The following is an 18,490-nucleotide window of genomic DNA, read 5'->3' as shown; positions in this document are numbered from 1 at the left end:
ATATACATTGTAAAAGAGTTTCACTAAAGAATAACGCTGGAATAATGACGTCATTTCGTAAATAAATGACGTCATTTCACAGTAAACAGAGAAAATTTTCGATAATTTTCACTGATAATTTTCATTGTTTAAAAAAGTGAAATTATCAGTTTTATTCCACTGATATTTCCCTATAAAGCACCGGAAAGCATAAACTAACAATGCATAATGACCATGTCAAGCATGACAATAAAAAAGTTCAAAAATGAATTTTTGTTTATAAATGCATTAAAATGTCTTTCTTTTTAAGTTGTTTTTAAGTTCATTAAGTTACAACACACATTATAAATATGTTATAACCATGTCAGACATGCAAATGAAAAAGTTCAAAAATGACTTTTTTCTATCAATGCCAAAACAGCAAAAAAAATTCTTTTTTAAAGTCGTTTTAGAGTTGTGCTAGTTACTACACACATTAAAATGACTTTTTTTCTATCAATGCCAAAACAGCAAATTTTCTATCTTTTCAGGTTATAAAAAAGTTATGATAGTTACTACAAACATGATAAATGTATAATGACCAAGCAAATAAAAAAAGTTCAAAAATGACTTTTTTTTCTATCAATTCCAAAGTAGCAAAATTTCTTTCTTTTCAGGTTCTTCAAGACTTGTGCTAGTTACTACACACATTATTAATGTATAATGACCATGTCAGGCATGCAAATAAAAAAAAGTTAAACAATCACTTTTTTTCAATCAATGCCAAACAGCAATTTTTTTATCTTTTTATGTTGTTCAAGCGTCGTTCTAGTTACTACACACATTATAAATGAATAATAACCATGTCAGGCATGCAAATAAAAAAAAGTTCAAAAATGCCTTTTTTTCTATCAATGCCAAAACAGCAAAATTTCTTTCTTTTCAGGTTGTTCACGAGTTGTGCTAGTTACTACACACATTATAAATGCATAATGACCATGTCAGGCATGCAAATAAAAAAATTCAAAAATGACTTTTTTTCTATCAATGACAAAACATCGAAATATCTTTCTTCTCAGGTTGTGAAAGAGTTTTGCTCGTTACATACACACATAATAAATGTATAATGACTATGTCAGGCATGAAAATAAAAAAAATTTAAAAATGACTTTTTTTCTATCAATGCCAAAACATTTAAATTTCTATCTTTTCAGGATATTCAAAAGTTGTGCTAGATACTACATACGTTATCAATTTGTTATGACCATGTCAGGCATGCAAATAAAAAAAAGTTCAAAAATGTCTTTTTTCTATCAATGCCAAAACAGCAAAATTTGTTTATTTTTATGTTGTTCAAGAGTTGGGCTCTGTACTAAACACATTATAAAAGCATACTGACCATGTCTGGCATGCAAATAAAAAAAGTTCAAAAATAACTTTTTTTCTACAAAGCTACGGAAAGCATAAACTAACAATGCATAATGACCATGTCAAGCATGACAATAAAAAAAAGTTGAAAAATGATTTTTTTTTCATAAATTCATTAAAATTTCTTTCTTTTTAAGTTGTTTTTGGGTTCATTAAGTTACAACACACATTATAAATTTGTTATGACCATGTTTAAGGTTCTTCAAGACTTGTGCTAGTTAGTACACACATTATTAATGTATAATGACCATGTCAGGCATGCAAATAAAAAAAAGTTCAAAAATGACTATTTTTCTATCAATGCCAAAACAGCAAAATTTCTATCTTTTTGTTCAAGAGATGTGCTAGAAACAACATACGTTATAAATGTATAATGACCGTGCAAATAAAAAAAAGTTCAAAAATGACTTTCTCCTATCAATGCCAAAACATCAAAATTTCTTTCTTTTCGAGTTGTTTTAGAGTTGTGCTAGTTAATACACACATTAAAAATTTGTTATGACCATGTCAGGCATGCAAATAAAAAAAAGTTCAAAAATGACTTTTTTTCTATCAATGCCAAAAGAAGCAAAGTTTCTTTCTTTCTTAAAGTCGTTTTAGAGTTGTGCAAGTTACTACACACTTTAAAATGACTTTTTTTCTATCAATGCCAAAACAGCAAAATTTCTATCTTTTTAGGTTATAAAATAGTTATGATAATTACCACACACTTATAAATGTATAATGACCAAGCAAATAAAAAAAAAGTTCAAAAATGACTTTTTTTCCATCAATGCCAAAACAGCAAAATTACTATATTTTCAGGATGTTCACGAGATGTGCTAGTTACTACACATATTATAAATGCATAATGACCATGTCAGGCATGCAAATAAAAAATTTCAAAAATGACTTTTTTTCTATCAATGACAATCAAATTTTCTTTATTCTCAAGTTGTTATAGAGTTGTGCTAGTTACTTACACACATTATGTATAATCACCATGTCAGGCATGCAAATAAAAAAAAAGTTCAAAAATGACTCTTTTCTATCAATGCCAAAACAGCAAAATTTCTATCTTTTCATGTTGTTCATGTGCTAGATACAACGTACGTTATAAATGTATAATGACCGTGTCAGGCATGCAAATAAAAAAAGTTCAAAAATGACTTTTTCCTATCAATGCCAAAACATCAAAATTTCTTTCTTTTCCAGTTGTTTTAGAATTGTGCTAGTTACTACACACATTATAAATTTTCAAAAATGACTTGAAATGTTGTTCAAGAGTTGTGCTAGATACTACATACGTTATAAATGTATAATGAGCGTGTCAGGCATGCAAATAAAAAAAAAAAGTTCAAAAATGACTTTTTCCTATCAATGCCAAAACATCAAAATTTATTTCTTTTCAAGTTGTTTTAGAGTTGTGCTAGTTACTACACACATTATAAATTTGTTATGACCATTACAGGCATGCAATTAAAAAAAAGTTCAAAAATGACTTTTTATATATCAATGCCAAAACATCAAAATTTGTTTGTTTTTATGTTGTTAAAGAGTTGAGCTTTTCAATACACACATTATAAGTGTGTAATTACCATGTCAGGTTTGCAAATAAATAAAAAGTTCAAAAATAACTATTTTTTTCTATCAATGCCAAAACAGCATAATTTCTATCTTTTCAGGTTGTTCACGAGTTGTGCTAGTTACTACACACATTATAAATGCATAATGACCATGTCAGGCATGCAAATAAAAAAAGTAAAAAATGACTTATTTTCTATCAATGACAAAACAACGAAATTTCTTGCTTCTCAAGTTGTTTTAGAGTTGTGCGTGTTACATACACATATTATAAATGTGTTATTAACATATCAGGCATGCGAATAAAAAAAGTTCAAAAATGATTTTTTTCTTTCAATACCAAAACATTAAAATTTCTTTCTTTTCAAGTTGTTTTAGAGTAGTGCTAGTTACTTACACACATTATCAATGCCAAAACAGAAAAATTTCTATCTTTTCAGGTTATTAAAGAGTTATGATAATGTTACTACAAACATTATAAATGTATAATGACCAAAAATAAAAAAAAGTTGAAAAATGACTTTTTTCTATCAATGCCAAAATAGCAAAATTTCTGTCTTTTAAGGTTCTTCAAGACTTGTTCTAGTTACTACACACATTATAAATGTTTAATGACCATGTCAGGCATGCAAATTAACAAAAGTTCAAACATGACTTTTTTCTATCACTACCAAAACATTGAAATTTCTTTCTTTTCAAGTTGTTTTAGAGTTGTGCTAGTTACTTACACACATTATGAATGCCAAAACAGCATAATTTCTATCTTTTCATGTTGTTCACGAGTTGTGCTAGTTACTTAACACATTATAAATGCATAATGACTATGTCAGGCATGCAAATAAAAGACAGTTAAAAAATGACTCTTTTCTAACAAAGCCAAAACATCGAAATTTCTTACTGCTCAAGTTGTTTTAGAGTTGTGCTTGTTACTTACACACATTATAAATGTATAATGAGCGTGTCAGGCATGCAAATAAAAAAACTTCAAAAATGACTTTTTCCTATCAATGGCAAAGCATCAAAATGTCTTTCTTTTCAAGTTGTTATAAAGTTGTGCTTGTAACTACACACATTATAAATTTGTTATGACCATGTCAGTCATGCAAATAAAAAAAGTTCAAAAATGACTTTTTTCTATCAATGCCAAAACAGCAAAATTTCTTTCTTTTTTAAAGTCGTTTTAGAGTTGTTCTATTAACTAAACACTTTAAAATTACTTTTTTTCTATCAATGCCAAAACAGCAAAATATTTTTCTTTTCAGGTTATAAAAGAGTTATGAAAGTGTTACTTCACACATTATAAATGTATAATGACCAAGCAAATAAAAATAATTCAAAAATGGCTTTTTTCTATCAATGCATAAATAGCAATGTTTCTGTCTTTTCAGGTTCTTCAAGGCTTGTGCTAGCTACTACACACATTAATAATGTATAATGACCATGTCAGGTATGCAAATAAAAAAAAGTTAAAAAATGACTTTTTTCTATCAATGCCAAAACAGCAAAAATTTTATCTTTTCAGGTTGTTTAAGCGTTGTTCTAGTTACTACACACATTATGAATGTATAATGACCATGTCAGGCATGCAAATAAACAAAAGTTCAAAAATGCCTTTGTTTCTATCAATGCCAAAACATTAAAATTTCTTTCTTTTAAAGTTTTTTTTTACAGTTTTGTTAGTTACTACACACATTATAAATTTGTTCTAACTATGTGATGCATGCAAATAAACAAAAGTTCAAAAATGACTTTTCTTTTCTATCAATGCCAAAACATTTAAATTTCTTTCTTTTCAAGTTGTTTTAGAGTTGTGCTAGTTTCTAAACACATTATATATTTGTTATGACCATGTAAGGCATGTAAATAAAGAAAGTTCAAAAATGACTTTTTTTTCAATCAATGCCAAAACAGCAAAATTTTCCACTTTTCAGGTTGTTTAAGAGTTGTGCCAGTTAGTACCCACATTATAAATGTAATATCACCATGTGTATAATGCAAATAAAAAAAGTTCAAAAATGACTTTTTCTCTATCAATGCCAAAACAGCAAAATTTCTTTCTTTTTAAGTTTTTTAGAGATGTGCTAGTTACTACATACATTATAAATTTGTTATGAACATGTCAGGCATGCAAATAAAAAAAGTTCAAAAATGACTTTTTTTCAATCAATGCAAAAACAGCAAAATTTCTATATTTTCAGGATGTTCACGAGTTGTGCTAGTTACTACACACATTATAAATGCATAATGGCCATGTCAGCCATGCAAATAAAAAAGACTTTTTTATCAATGACGAAGCATCGAAATTTCTTTCTTCTTAAGTTGTTTTAGAGTTGTGCTAGTTACTTACACACATTATAAATGTATAATGACCATGTCAGGCATGCAAATAAAAAAAAGTTCAAAAATGACTCTTTTCTATCAATGCCAAAACAGCAAAATTTCTATCTTTTCATGTTGTTCAAGAGATGTGCTAGATACAACATATGTTATAAATGTATAATGACCGTGTCAGGCATGCAAATAGAAAAAGTTCAAAAATGACTTTTTCCTATCAATGCCAAAACATCAAAATTTCTTTCTTTTCCAGTTGTTTTAGAGTTGTGCTAGTTACTACACACATTATAAATTTTCAAAAATGACTTTTTTTATCAATGCCAAAACAGCAAAATTTCTATCTTTTCAGGTTGTTAAAGACTTGTGCAACTTAGTACACACATTATAAATGTATTATGACCATGTGTATAATGCAAATAAAAAAAGTTCAAAAATAACTATTTTTCTATCAATGCCAAAACAGCAAAATTTATTTCTTTTCAAATTGTTTTAGAGTTTAGCGAGTTACTACACACATTATAAATTTGTTATGACCATGTCAGGCATGGAAATAAAAAAAAGATCAAAAATGACTTTTTTTCTATCAATGCCAAAACGAGCATTTCTATATTTTCAGGTTGTTCACGAGTTGTGCTAATTACTACACACTTTATAAATGAATAATGACTTAATGCATAATGCCTGTGTCAGGCATGCAAATAAAAAAAGTTAAAAAATGACTTTTTTTCTATCAATGACAAAATATCGAAATTTCTTTCACATCAAGCTGTTTTAGAGTTGTGCTAGTTACTACACACATTATAAATTTGTTATGACCATGTCAGGGATACAAATAAAAAATTTCAAAAATGACTATTTTTCTATCAATGCCAAAACAGCAACATTTATTTGTTTTCAAATTGTTTTAGAGTTTAGCGAGTTACTACACACATTATAAATTTGTTATGACCATGTCAGGCATGAAAATAAAAAATGTTCAAAAATGACTTTTTTTCTATCAATGCCAAAACATGAACATTTCTATATTTTCAGGCTGTTCACGAGTTGTGCTAATTACTACATACTTTATAAATGCATAATGTCTTAATGCATAACGCCTGTGGCATGCATGCAAATAAAAAAAGTTCAAAAATGACTTTTTCCTATTAATGACAAAACATCAAAATTTCTTTCTTTTCAAGTTGTTTTAGAGTTGTGCTAATTACTACACACATTATAAATTTGTTATGACCATGCAAATAAAAAAAGTTCAAAAATGACTTTTTTCTATAATGACAAAATATCGAAATTTCTTTCTTATCAAGTTGTTTTAGAGTTGTGCTAGTTACTACACACATTATAAATGCTTAATGACCATGTGTATTATGCAAATAAAAATAAGTTCAAAAAGGACTTTTTTTTCTAATAATGCCAAAACAGAAAATTTCTTTGCTTTAGAGATATGCTAGTTACTACACACATTATAAATTTGTTATGACCATGTCAGGGATGCAAATAAAAAAGTTCAAAAATGACTTTTTTTCAATCAATGCCAAAACAGCAAAATTTATATCTTTTCAGGTTGTTCACGAGTTGTGCCAGTTACTACTGACATTATATAGAGGATATATATTGGAATCGGTGGATTATCGATTTTAATTGACGAGTGAATTCAAATGATATATGCCACCGAATCCAACAATTTTTCTTTTTATTTTATTCATTTTTCACAGTTTATTGTAAAAGAGTTTCACTAAAGAATAACGATGGAATAATGACGTCATTTCGTAAAAAAATGACGTCATTTCACAGTAAACATTATTTTCATTGTTTGAAACAGTGAAATTATCAGTTTTATTCCACTGATATTTCCCTATAAACCACCGGAAAGCAAAAACTAAAAATGCATAATGACCATGTCAAGCATGCAAAAAAAAAGTTCAAAAATGAATTTTTTCTATTAATAAATCAAAATTTCTTTCTTTTCAAATTGTTTTTGAGTTCATTTAGTTACTACACACATTATAAATTTGTTATGACCATGTCAGGCATGTTAATAAAAAAAGTTCAAAAATGATTTTTTTTCTATCAATACCAAAACATTAAAATTTCTTTCTTTTCAAGTTGTTTTAGAGTAGTGCTAGTTACTTACACTCATTATAAATGCCAAAACAGCAAAATTTCTAATTTTTCAGGTTGTTCAAGAATTGTGCTAGTTACTACACACATTATAAATGCATAATGACTATGTCACTCAGGCATGCAAATAAAAGACAGTTCAAAAATGACTTTTTTCTAATAATGCCAAAACATCGAAATGTCTTTCTGCTCAACTTGTTTTAGAGTTGTGCTTGTTACTTACACACAATATAAATGTATCATGACCATGTTAGGCATGCAAGTAAACAGGTTCAAAAATGACTTTTTTCTATCAATGCCAAAACAGCAAAATTTCTATCTTTTCATGTTGTTGAAGAGTTGTGCTAGATACTACATACGTTATAAATGTATAATGTCAGGCATGCAAATAAAAAAGTTCAAAAATGACTTTTTCCTATCAATGCCAAAACATCAAAAAAAAATTCTTTTCAAGTTGTTTTAGAGTTGTGCTAGTTACTACACACATTATAAATTTGTTATGACCATTACAGGCATGCAATTAAAAAAAAGTTCAAAAATAAAAAAAATTCTATCAATGCCAAAACAGCAAAATTTCTTTCTTTTTTAAAGTCGTTTTAGAGTTGTGCTAGTAACTACACACTTTAAAATTACTTTTTTTCTATCAATGCCAAAACAGCAAAATTTTTATCTTTTCAGGTTATAAAATGGCTTTTTGCTATCAATGCATCAATAGCAAAATTTCTGTCTTTTCAGGTTCTTCAAGACTTGTGCTAGTTACTACACATATTATTAACGTATAATGACCATGTCAGGCATGCAAATAAAAAAAGTTTAAAAATGACTTTTTTCTATCAATGCCAAAACAGCAAAATTTTTATCTTTTCAGGTTTTTCAAGCGTGGTTCTAGTTACTACACACATTATGAATGTATAATGACCATGTTAGGCATGCAAATGAGTAAAAGTTCAAAAATGACTTTTTTTTCTATCAATGCCAAAACATTAAAATTTCTTTCTTTTCAAGTTGTTTTACCGTGGTGCTAGTTTCTACACACATTATAAATTTGTTATGACCATGTCAGGCATGCAAATAAAAAAAGTTCAAAAATGACTCTTTTTTTCTATCAATGCCACAAGAGCAAAATTTCTATCTTTTCAGGTTGTTAAAGTGTCGTGCTAGTTACTAAACACATTATAAATGTAATATGACCATGTGTATAATGCAAATAAAAAAAAGTTCGAAAATGACTATTTTTCTATCAATGCCAAAACAGCAAAAAAAAATTCTTTTCAAATTGTTTTAAAGTTTAGCGAGTTACTACACACATTATAAATTTGTTATGACCATGTCAGGCATGCAAATAAAAAAAATTCAAAAATGACTTTTTTTCTATCAATGCCAAAACATGAAAATTTCTATCTTTTCAGGTTGTTCACGAGTTGTGCTAGTTACTACACACTTAATTAATGCATAAAGACTAAATGCCTAATAATAAAATAAAGTTCAAAAATGACTTTTTTTCTTTCAATGACAAAATATCGAAATTTCTTTCTTATCAAGTTGTTTTAGATTTGTGCTACACACATTATAAATGCATAATGACCATGTGTATAATGCAAATAAAAATAAGTTCAAAAATGACTTTTTTTCTAACAATGCCAAAACAGCAAAATTTCTTTATTTTTAAGTTGTTTAAGAGATGTGCTAGTTACTACACACATTATAAATTTGTTATGACCATGTCAGGGATGCAAATAAAAAAGTTCAAAAATGACTATTTTTCTATCAATGCCAAAACAGCAAAAAAAATCTTTTTTAAAGTCGTTTTAGAGTTTCTATCAATGCCAAAACATGAAATTTTCTTTTCTTTTCAGGTTGTTCACGAGTTATATAGAGGATATGTTGGAATCGGTGGATTATCGATTTTAATTGACGAGTGAATTAAAATGATATATACCACCGAATCCAACAATTTTCTTTTAATTTTATGCTTTTTTTCACAGTTTATACATTGTAAAAGAGTTTCACTAAAGAATTACGCTGGAATAATGACGTCATTTCGTGAAAAAAAAGACGTAATTTCACAGTAAACAGTGAAAATTTTCTTTATTTTTCACTGATAATTTTCATTGTTTGAAAAAGTGAAATGATCAGTTTTATTCCACTGATATTTCCCCTATAAAGCAACGGAAAGCATAAACTAAAAATGCATAATGACCATGTCAAGCATGCAAATAAAAAACAGTTCAAAAATGATTTTTTTTCTATCAATGCATTAAAATTTCTTTCTTTTTAAGTTGTTTTTGAGTTCATTAAGTTACAACACACATTATAAATTTGTTATGACCATGTCAGGCATGCAAATAAAAAAAGTTCAAAAATGACTTTTTTCAAAACAGCAAAAAAATTCTTTTTTAAAGTCGTTTTAGAGTTGTGCTAGTTACTACACACATTAAAATGCTTTTTTATCTATCAATGCCAAAACAGCAAATTTTCTATCTTTTCAGGTTATAAAAAAGTTATGATACACACATGATAAATGTTTAATGACCAAGAAAATAAAAAATATTCAAAAATGACTTTTTTCTATCAATGCCAAAATAGCAAAATTTCTTTCTCTTCAGGTTCTTCAAGACTTGAGCTAGTTACTACACACATTATTAATGTATAATGACCAAGTCAAGCATTCAAATAAAAAAAAGTTACAAAATGACTTTTTTTCAATCAATGCCAAAACAGCAAAATTTTTATCTTTTTATGTTGTTCAAGCGTTGTTCTAGTTACTACACACATTATAAATGAATAATAACAATGTTAGGCATGCAAACAAACAAAAGTTAAAAAATGCCTCTTTTTCTATCAATGCCAAAACAGCAAAATTTCTATCTTTTCAGGTTGTTTACGAGTTGTGCTAGTTACTACACACATTATAAATGCATAATGACCATGTCAGGCATGCAAATAAAAAAAGTTCAAAAATGACTTTTTTTTCTATCAATGACATAACATCGAAATATATTTCTTCTCAAGTTGTTAAAGAGTTGTGCTCGTTACATACACACATAATAAATGTAAAATGACTATGTCAGGCATGCAAATAATTTTTTTTTTCAAAAATGACTTTTTTTTCTATCAATGCCAAAACATTTAAATTTCTGTCTTTTCAGGATGTTCAAGATATGTGCTAGATACGTTACCAATTTGTTATGACCATGTTAGGCATGCAAATAAAAAAAGTTCAAAAATGTCTTTTTTCTATCAATGCCATAACAGCAAAATTTGTTTCTTTTTATGTTGTTCAAGAGTTGGGCTCTATACTACACACATTATATATGCGTAATTACCATATCAGGCATGCAAATAAAAGAAGTTCAAAAATGACTTTTTTTCTATCAATGTAAAAACAGCAAAATTTCTATCTTTTCATGTTGTTCACGAGTTGTGCTAGTTACTACACACATTATAAAAGCATAATGACCATGTCAGGCATGCAAATAAACAAAAGTTAAAAAATGACTTTTTTATCAATGCCAAAACATCAAAATTTCTATCTTTTCAGGTGTTCAAGAGTTGTGCTTTTTACTACACACATTATAAATATATAATTACCATGTCAGGCATGCACATAAAAAAAGTTCAGAAATGACTTTTTTTCTATCAATGCCAAAATAGCAAAATTTCTATCTTTTCAGGTTGTTCAAGAGTTGTGCTAGTTACTACACACATTATAAATGCATAATGACTATGTCAGGCATGCAAATAAAAGACAGTTCAAAAATGACTTTTTTCTAACAAAGCCAAAACATCGAAAAAATTTTCTTCTCAAGTTGTTTTAGAGTTGTGCTAGTTACTTACACACATTATAAATGTATCATGACCGTGTGAGGCATGCAATTAAAATAAGTTCAAAAATGACTTTTTCCTATCAATGCCAAAACAGCAAAATTTCTATCTTTTCCGGTTGTAAAAGACTTGTGCTACTTACTACACACATTATATATGTATTATGAACATGTGTATAATGCAAATTAAAAAAAGATCAAAAATAACTTTTTTCTATCAATGCCAAAATAGCAAAATTTCTTTTTTTTTAAAGTTGTTTTTCAGTTCAGCAAGTTACTACACACATTATAAATTTGTTATGACCATGTCAGGTATGCAAATAAAAAAAATTAAAATTGACTTTTATCTATCAATGCCAAAACAGCAAAATTCGTTTCTTTATATCTTGTTCAAGAGTTGGGTTATTTACTACACACATTATAAATGTATAATGACCCTGTCAGGCCTGCAAATAAAAACATGTTCAAAAAATGACCTTTTCTCTATCAATGCCAAAACAGCAAAATTTCTTTCTTTTTAAGTTGTTTTAGAGATGTGCTAGTTACTACACACATCATAAATTTGTTATGACCATGTCCAGGCATGCGAATTAAAAAAAATTCAAAAATGACTTTTTTCCAAAACAGCAAAATTTCTATCTTTTCAGGTTTTTCAAGAGTTGTCCTAGTTACTAAACATATTATCAATGTATAATGACCATGTCAGGCCAAAAATGACTTTTTTTCTATCAATGCCAAAACATCAAAAAAAAATTCTGTTCGAGTTGTTTTAGAGTTGTGCTGGTTACTACACATATTATAAATTTGTTATGACCATGTCAGGCATGCAAATAAAAAAAGTTCGAAAATGACTATTTTTCTATCAATGCCAAAACAGCAAAATTTATTTGTTTTCAAATTGTTTTAGAGTTTAGCGAGTTACTACACACATTATAAAATTGTTATGACCATGTCAGGAATGCATATAAAAAAAGTTCAAAAATGACTTTTTTCCTATCAATGCCAAAACATCAAAATTTCTTTCTTTTCAAGTTGTTTAAGAGTTGTGCTAGTTACTACACACATTATAAATTTGTTATGACCATGTCAGGCATGCAAATAAAAAAACGTTCAAAATTGACTTTTTTTCTATCAATGCCAAAAGATTAAAATTTCTATCTTTTCAGGATGTTCAAGAGTTGTGCTAGATACTACATACGTTATCAATTTGTTATGACCATGTCAGGTATGTAAATAAAAAAAATTAAAATGACTTTTTTTTTCTATCAATGCCAAAACAGCAAAATTATTATCTTTTCAGGTTGTTAAAGAGTTCCGCTAGTTACTAAACACATTATAAATGTAATATGACCAGGTCTATAATGCAAATAAAAAAATGACTTTTTCTCTATCAATGCCAAAACAGCAAAATTTCTTTTTAAGTTCTTTTAGAGATGTGCTAGTTACTACACGCATTATAAATTTGTTATGACCATGTCAGGCATGCAAATAAAAAAAGTTCAAAAATGACTTTTTTCTATCAATGCAAAAACAGCAAAATTACTATATTTTCAGGATGTTCACGAGTTGTGCTAGATACTACATACGTTATCATATTATAAATGCATAATGGCCATGTCAAGCATGCAAATAAAAAAGTTCAAAAATGACTTTTTTCTATCAATGACAAAGCATCGAAATTTGTTTCTTCTCAAGTTGTTATAGAGTTGTGCTAGTTACTTACACACATTATGTATAATCACCGTGTCAGGCATGCAAATAAAAAAAAGTTCAAAAATGACACCTTTCTATCAATGCCAAAACAGCAAAATGTCTATATTTTCATGTTGTTCAAGAGATGTGCTAGATACAACATACGTTATAAATGTATAATGACCGTGTCAGGCATGCAAATAAAAAAAGTTCAAAAATGACTTTTTCCTATCAATGCCAAAACATCAAAATTTCTTTCTTTTCCAGTTGTTTTAGAGTTGTGCTAGTAACTACACACATTATATATTTTCAAAAATGACTTTTTTTCAATGCCAAAACAGCAAAATTTCTATCTTTTCAGGTTGTTAAAGACTTGTGCTACTTAGTACACACATTATAAATGTATTATGACCATGTGTAAAATGCAAATAAAAAAACGGTCAAAAATGACTTTTTTCTATCAATGCCAAAACATCAAAATTTCTTTCTTTTCAAGTTGTTTTTCAGTTCAGCAAGTTACTACACACATAATAAATTTGTTATGACCATGTCAGAGGCATGCAAATAAAAAAGTTCAAAAATGACTATTTTTCTATCAATGCCAAAACAGCAAAATTTATTTCTTTTCAAATTGTTTTAGAGTTTAGCGAGTTACTACGCACATTATAAATTTGTTATGACCATGTCAGGCATATAAATAAATAAAGTTCAAAAATGACTTTTTTTCTATCAATGCCCAAACATGAACATTTCTATATTTTCAGGTTGTTCACGAGTTGTGCTTATTACTACACACTTTATAAATGCATAATGTCTTAATGCATAATGCCTGTGTCAGGCATGCAAATAAAAAAAGTTCAAAAATGACTTTTTCCTATCAATGCCAAAACATCAAAATTTCTTTCTTTTCAAGTTGTTTTAGAGTTGTGCTAGTTACTACACACATTATAAATTTGTTATGACCATGACAGGCATGCAATTAAAAAAAGTTCAAAAATGACTTTTTTTCTTTCAATGCCAAAACAGCAAAATTTCTTTGTTTTTTAAAGTCGTTTGTGCTAGTAACTACACACTTTAAAATTATTTTTTTTCTATCAATGCCAAAACAGCACAATTTTTATCTTTTCAGGTTATAAAATGGCTTTTTTCTATCAATGCATAAATAGCAAAATTTCTGTCTTTTCAGGTTCTTCAAGACTTGTGCTAGTTACTACACACATTATTAATGTATAATGACCATGTCAGGCATGCAAATAAAAAAAGTTCAAAAGTGACTTTTATCGTTCAATACCATAACAGCAAAATTTTTATCTTTTCAGGTTGTTCAAGCGTTGTTCTAGTTACTACACACATTATGAATGTATAATGACCATGTTAGGCATGCATATGAACAAAAGTTCAAAAATGACTTTACTTTTGTATCAATGCCAAAACATTAAAATTTCATTCTGTTCAAGTTGTTTTACAGTGGTGCTAGTTTCTACACACATTATAAATTTGTTATGACCATGTCAGGCATGCAAATAAAAAAAGTTCAAAAAATACTTTTTTTCTATTAATGCCAAAACATAAAAATTTCTATCTTTTCAGGTTGTTCACGAGTTGTGCTAGTTACTACACACATTATAAATGTATAATGACCATTCGAGTTGTTTTATAGTTGTGCTGGTTACTACACACATTATAAATTTGTTATGACCATGTCAGGCATGCAAATAAAAAAAGTTCGAAAATGACTATTTTTCTATCAATGCCAAAACAGCAAAAAAAATTCTTTTCAAATTGTTTTCAAGTTTAGCGAGTTACTACACACATTATAAATTTGTTATGACCATGTCAAGCATGCAAATAAAAAAAATTCAAAAATGACTTTTTTTCTATCAATGCCAAAACATGAAAATTTCTATCTTTTCAGGTTGTTCACGAGTTGTGCTAGTTACTACACACTTAATAAATGCATAAAGACTTAATGCATAATAAAAATAAAGTTCAAAAATGACTTTTTTTCTTTCAATGACAAAATATCGAAATTTCTTTCTTATCAAGTTGTTTTAGATTTGTGCTACACACTTAATAAATGCATAAAGACTTAATGCATAATAAAAATAAGTTCAAAAATGACTTTTTTTCTAACAATGCCAAAACAGCAAAATTTCTTTCTTTTTAAGTTGTTTAAGAGATGTGCTAGTTACTACACACATTATAAATTTGTTATGACCATGTCAGGGATGCAAATAAAAAAGTTCAAAAATGACTATTTTTCTATCAATGCCAAAACAGCAAAAAAATTCTTTTTTAAAGTCGTTTTAGAGTTTCTATCAATGCCAAAACATGAAAATTTCTTTTCTTTTCAGGTTGTTCACGAGTTATATAGAGGATATGTTGGAATCGGTGGATTATCGATTTTAATTGACGAGTGATCATAGAAAATATCTATTTTCTATGATCACGAGTAAATTAAAATGATTTATACCACCGAATCCAACAATTTTCTTTTAATTTTATGCTTTTTTTCACAGTTTATATTCATTGTAAAAGAGTTTCACTAAAGAATTACGCTGGAATAATGACGTCATTTCGTAAAAAAAGACGTAATTTCACAGTAAACAGTGAAAATTTTCGTTAATTATCAGTTTTATTCCACTGATATTTCCCATATAAAGCAACGGAAAGCATAAACTAAAAATGCATAATGACCATGTCAAGCATGCAAATAAAAAACAGTTCAAAAATGATTTTTTTTCTATCAATGCATTAAAATTTCTTTCTTTTTAAGTTGTTTTTTTGAGTTCATTAAGTTACAACACACATTATAAATTTGTTATGACCATGTCAGGCATGCAAATAAAAAAAAGTTCAAAAATGTCTTTTTTCTATCAATGCCATAACAGCAAATTTTTTTTCTTTTTATGTTGTTCAAGAGTTGGGCTCTATACTACACACATTATAAATGTGTAATTACCATATCAGGCATGCAAATAAAAGAAGTTCAAAATGACTTTTTTCTATCAATATAAAAACAGCAAAATTTCTATCTTTTCATGTTGTTCACGAGTTGTGCTAGTTACTACACACATTATAAAAGCATAATGACCATGTATGGCATGCAAATAAACAAAAGTTAAAAAATGACTTTTTTTATCAATGCCAAAACATCAAAATTTCTATCTTTTCAGGTGTTCAAGAGTTGTGCTTTTTACTACACACATTATAAATATATAATTACCATGTCAGGCATGCAAATAAAAAAAGTTCAGAAATGACTTTTTTTCTATCAATGCCAAAATAGCAAAATTTCTATCTTTTCAGGTTGTTCAAGAGTTGTGCTAGTTACTACACACATTATAAATGCATAATGACTATGTCAGGCATGCAAATAAAAGACAGTTCAAAAATGACTTTTTTTTCTAATAATGCCAAAATATCGAAATTTCTTTCTGCTCAACTTAGAGTTGTGCTTGTTACTTACAAACAAGCATCTTATGTTGTATAAGAGTTGTGCTAGATACTACATACGTTATAAATGTAAAATTAGCGTGTCAGGCATGCAAATAAAAAAAGTTCAAAAATGACTTTTTCCTATCAATGCCAAAACATCAAAATTTCTTTCTTTTCCAGTTGTTTTAGAGTTGTGCTAGTTACTTCACACATTATAAATTTTCAAAAATGACTTTTTTATCAATGCCAAAAGAGCAAAATTTCTATCTTTTCTTGTTGTTAAAGACTTGTGCTACTTAGTACACACATTATAAATGTATTATGACCATGTGTATAATGCAAATAAAAAAACGGTCAAAAATGACTTTTTTCTATCAATGCCAAAACAGCAAAATTTATTTCTTTTCAAATTGTTTTAGAGTTTAGTGAGTTACTACGCACATTATAAATTTGATATGACCATGTCAGGCATGGAAATAAATAAAGTTCAAAAATGACTTTTTTTTCTATCAATGCCCAAACATGAACATTTCTATATTTTCAGGTTGTTCACGAGTTGTGCTAATTACTACACACTTTATAAATGCATAATGTCTTAATGCATAATGCCTGTGTCAGGCATGCAAATAAAAAAAGTTCAAAAATGACTTTTTCCTATCAATGCCAAAACATCAAAATTTCTTTCTTTTCAAGTTGTTTTAGAGTTGTGCTAGTTACTACACACATTATAAATTTGTTATAACCATGACAGGCATGCAATTAAAAAAAGTTCAAAAATGACTTTTTTTCTTTCAATGCCAAAACAGCAAAATTTCTTTGTTTTTTAAAGTCGTTTGTGCTAGTAACTACACACTTTAAAATTACTTTTTTTCTATCAATGCCAAAACAGCACAATTTTTATCTTTTCAGGTTATAAAATGGCTTTTTTCTATCAATGCATAAATAGCAAAATTTCTGTCTTTTCAGGTTCTTCAAGACTTGTGCTAGTTACTACACACATTATTAATGTATAATGACCATGTCAGGCATGCAAATAAAAAAAGTTCAAAAATGACTTTTTTCGTTCAATGCCATAACAGCAAAATTTTTATCTTTTCAGGTTGTTCAAGCGTTGTTCTAGTTACTACACACATTATGAATGTATAATGACCATGTTAGGCATTCAAATGAACAAAAGTTCAAAAATGACTTAACTTTTGTATCAATGCCAAAACATTAAAATTTCTTTCTTTTCAAGTTGTTTTACAGTGGTGCTAGTTTCTACACACATTATAAATTTGTTATGACCATGTCATGCATGCAAATAAAAAAAGTTCAAAAAGACTTTTTTTCTATTAATGCCAAAACATAAAAATTTCTATCTTTTCAGGTTGTTCACGAGTTGTGCTAGTTACTACACACTTAATAAATGCATAAAGACTTAATGCATAATGCATAATGCCTGTGTCAGGCATGCAAATAAAAAAAGTTCAAAAATGACTTTTTTCTATCAATGACAAAATATCGAAATTTCTTTCTTATCAAGTTTTTTTAGAGTTGTGCTACACACATTATAAATGCATAATGACCATGTGTATAATGCAAATAAAAATAAGTTCAAAAGTAACTTTTTTTCTTACAATGCCAAAACAGCAAAATTTCTTTCTTTTTAAGTTGTTTAAGAGATGTGCTAGTTACTACACACATTATAAATTTGCTATGACCATGTCAGGGATGCAAATAAAAAAGTTCAAAAATGACTATTTTTCTATCAATGCCAAAACAGCAAAATTTCTATCTTTTCAAATTTTCACGACTTGTGCTAGTAACTACTCACATAATATAGAGGATATATGTTGGAATCGGTGGATTATCGATTTTAATTAATATATATTTTCTATGATCACGAGTGAATTAAAATGATATATGCCACCGAATCCAACAAATTTTCTTTTTATTTTATGCTTTTTTTCACAGTTTATATACATTGTAAAAGAGTTTCACTAAAGAATTACACTGGAATAATGACGTCATTTCGTAAAAAAATGACGTCATTTCACAGTAAACAGTGAAAACTTTTGATAATTTTCACTGAAAATTTTCATTGTTTGAAAAAGTGAAATTATCAGTTTTATTCCACTGATGTTTCCCTATAA

At 27.9% G+C, this 18,490-nt stretch overlaps 1 protein-coding gene across 3 annotated transcripts in view; it reads left to right on the top strand.

The window, feature by feature from the left end:
• The window catches only part of LOC127841920 (uncharacterized), a 103,772-nt gene extending 86,386 nt beyond the window's left edge, over positions 1-17,386 (top strand). Inside the window, exon 4 of one of the 3 annotated variants that reach the window (XR_008031421.1) lies at positions 17,322-17,386. The gene's annotated coding sequence lies outside the window, so the exon portion shown is untranslated. Of the gene's footprint in view, positions 1-635; positions 701-14,103; positions 14,169-17,321 lie in introns of those variants that run through there. The other 2 variants (XR_008031422.1, XR_008031423.1) reach the window with 2 other exon arrangements.
• Positions 17,387-18,490: the final 1,104 nt, after the last annotated feature.

Source organism: Dreissena polymorpha, chromosome 8 (genome assembly GCF_020536995.1).
Source record: "Dreissena polymorpha isolate Duluth1 chromosome 8, UMN_Dpol_1.0, whole genome shotgun sequence".
Classification (NCBI taxonomy): domain Eukaryota; kingdom Metazoa; phylum Mollusca; class Bivalvia; order Myida; family Dreissenidae; genus Dreissena; species Dreissena polymorpha.
This window is presented reverse-complemented; position numbering and strand designations above follow the sequence as displayed.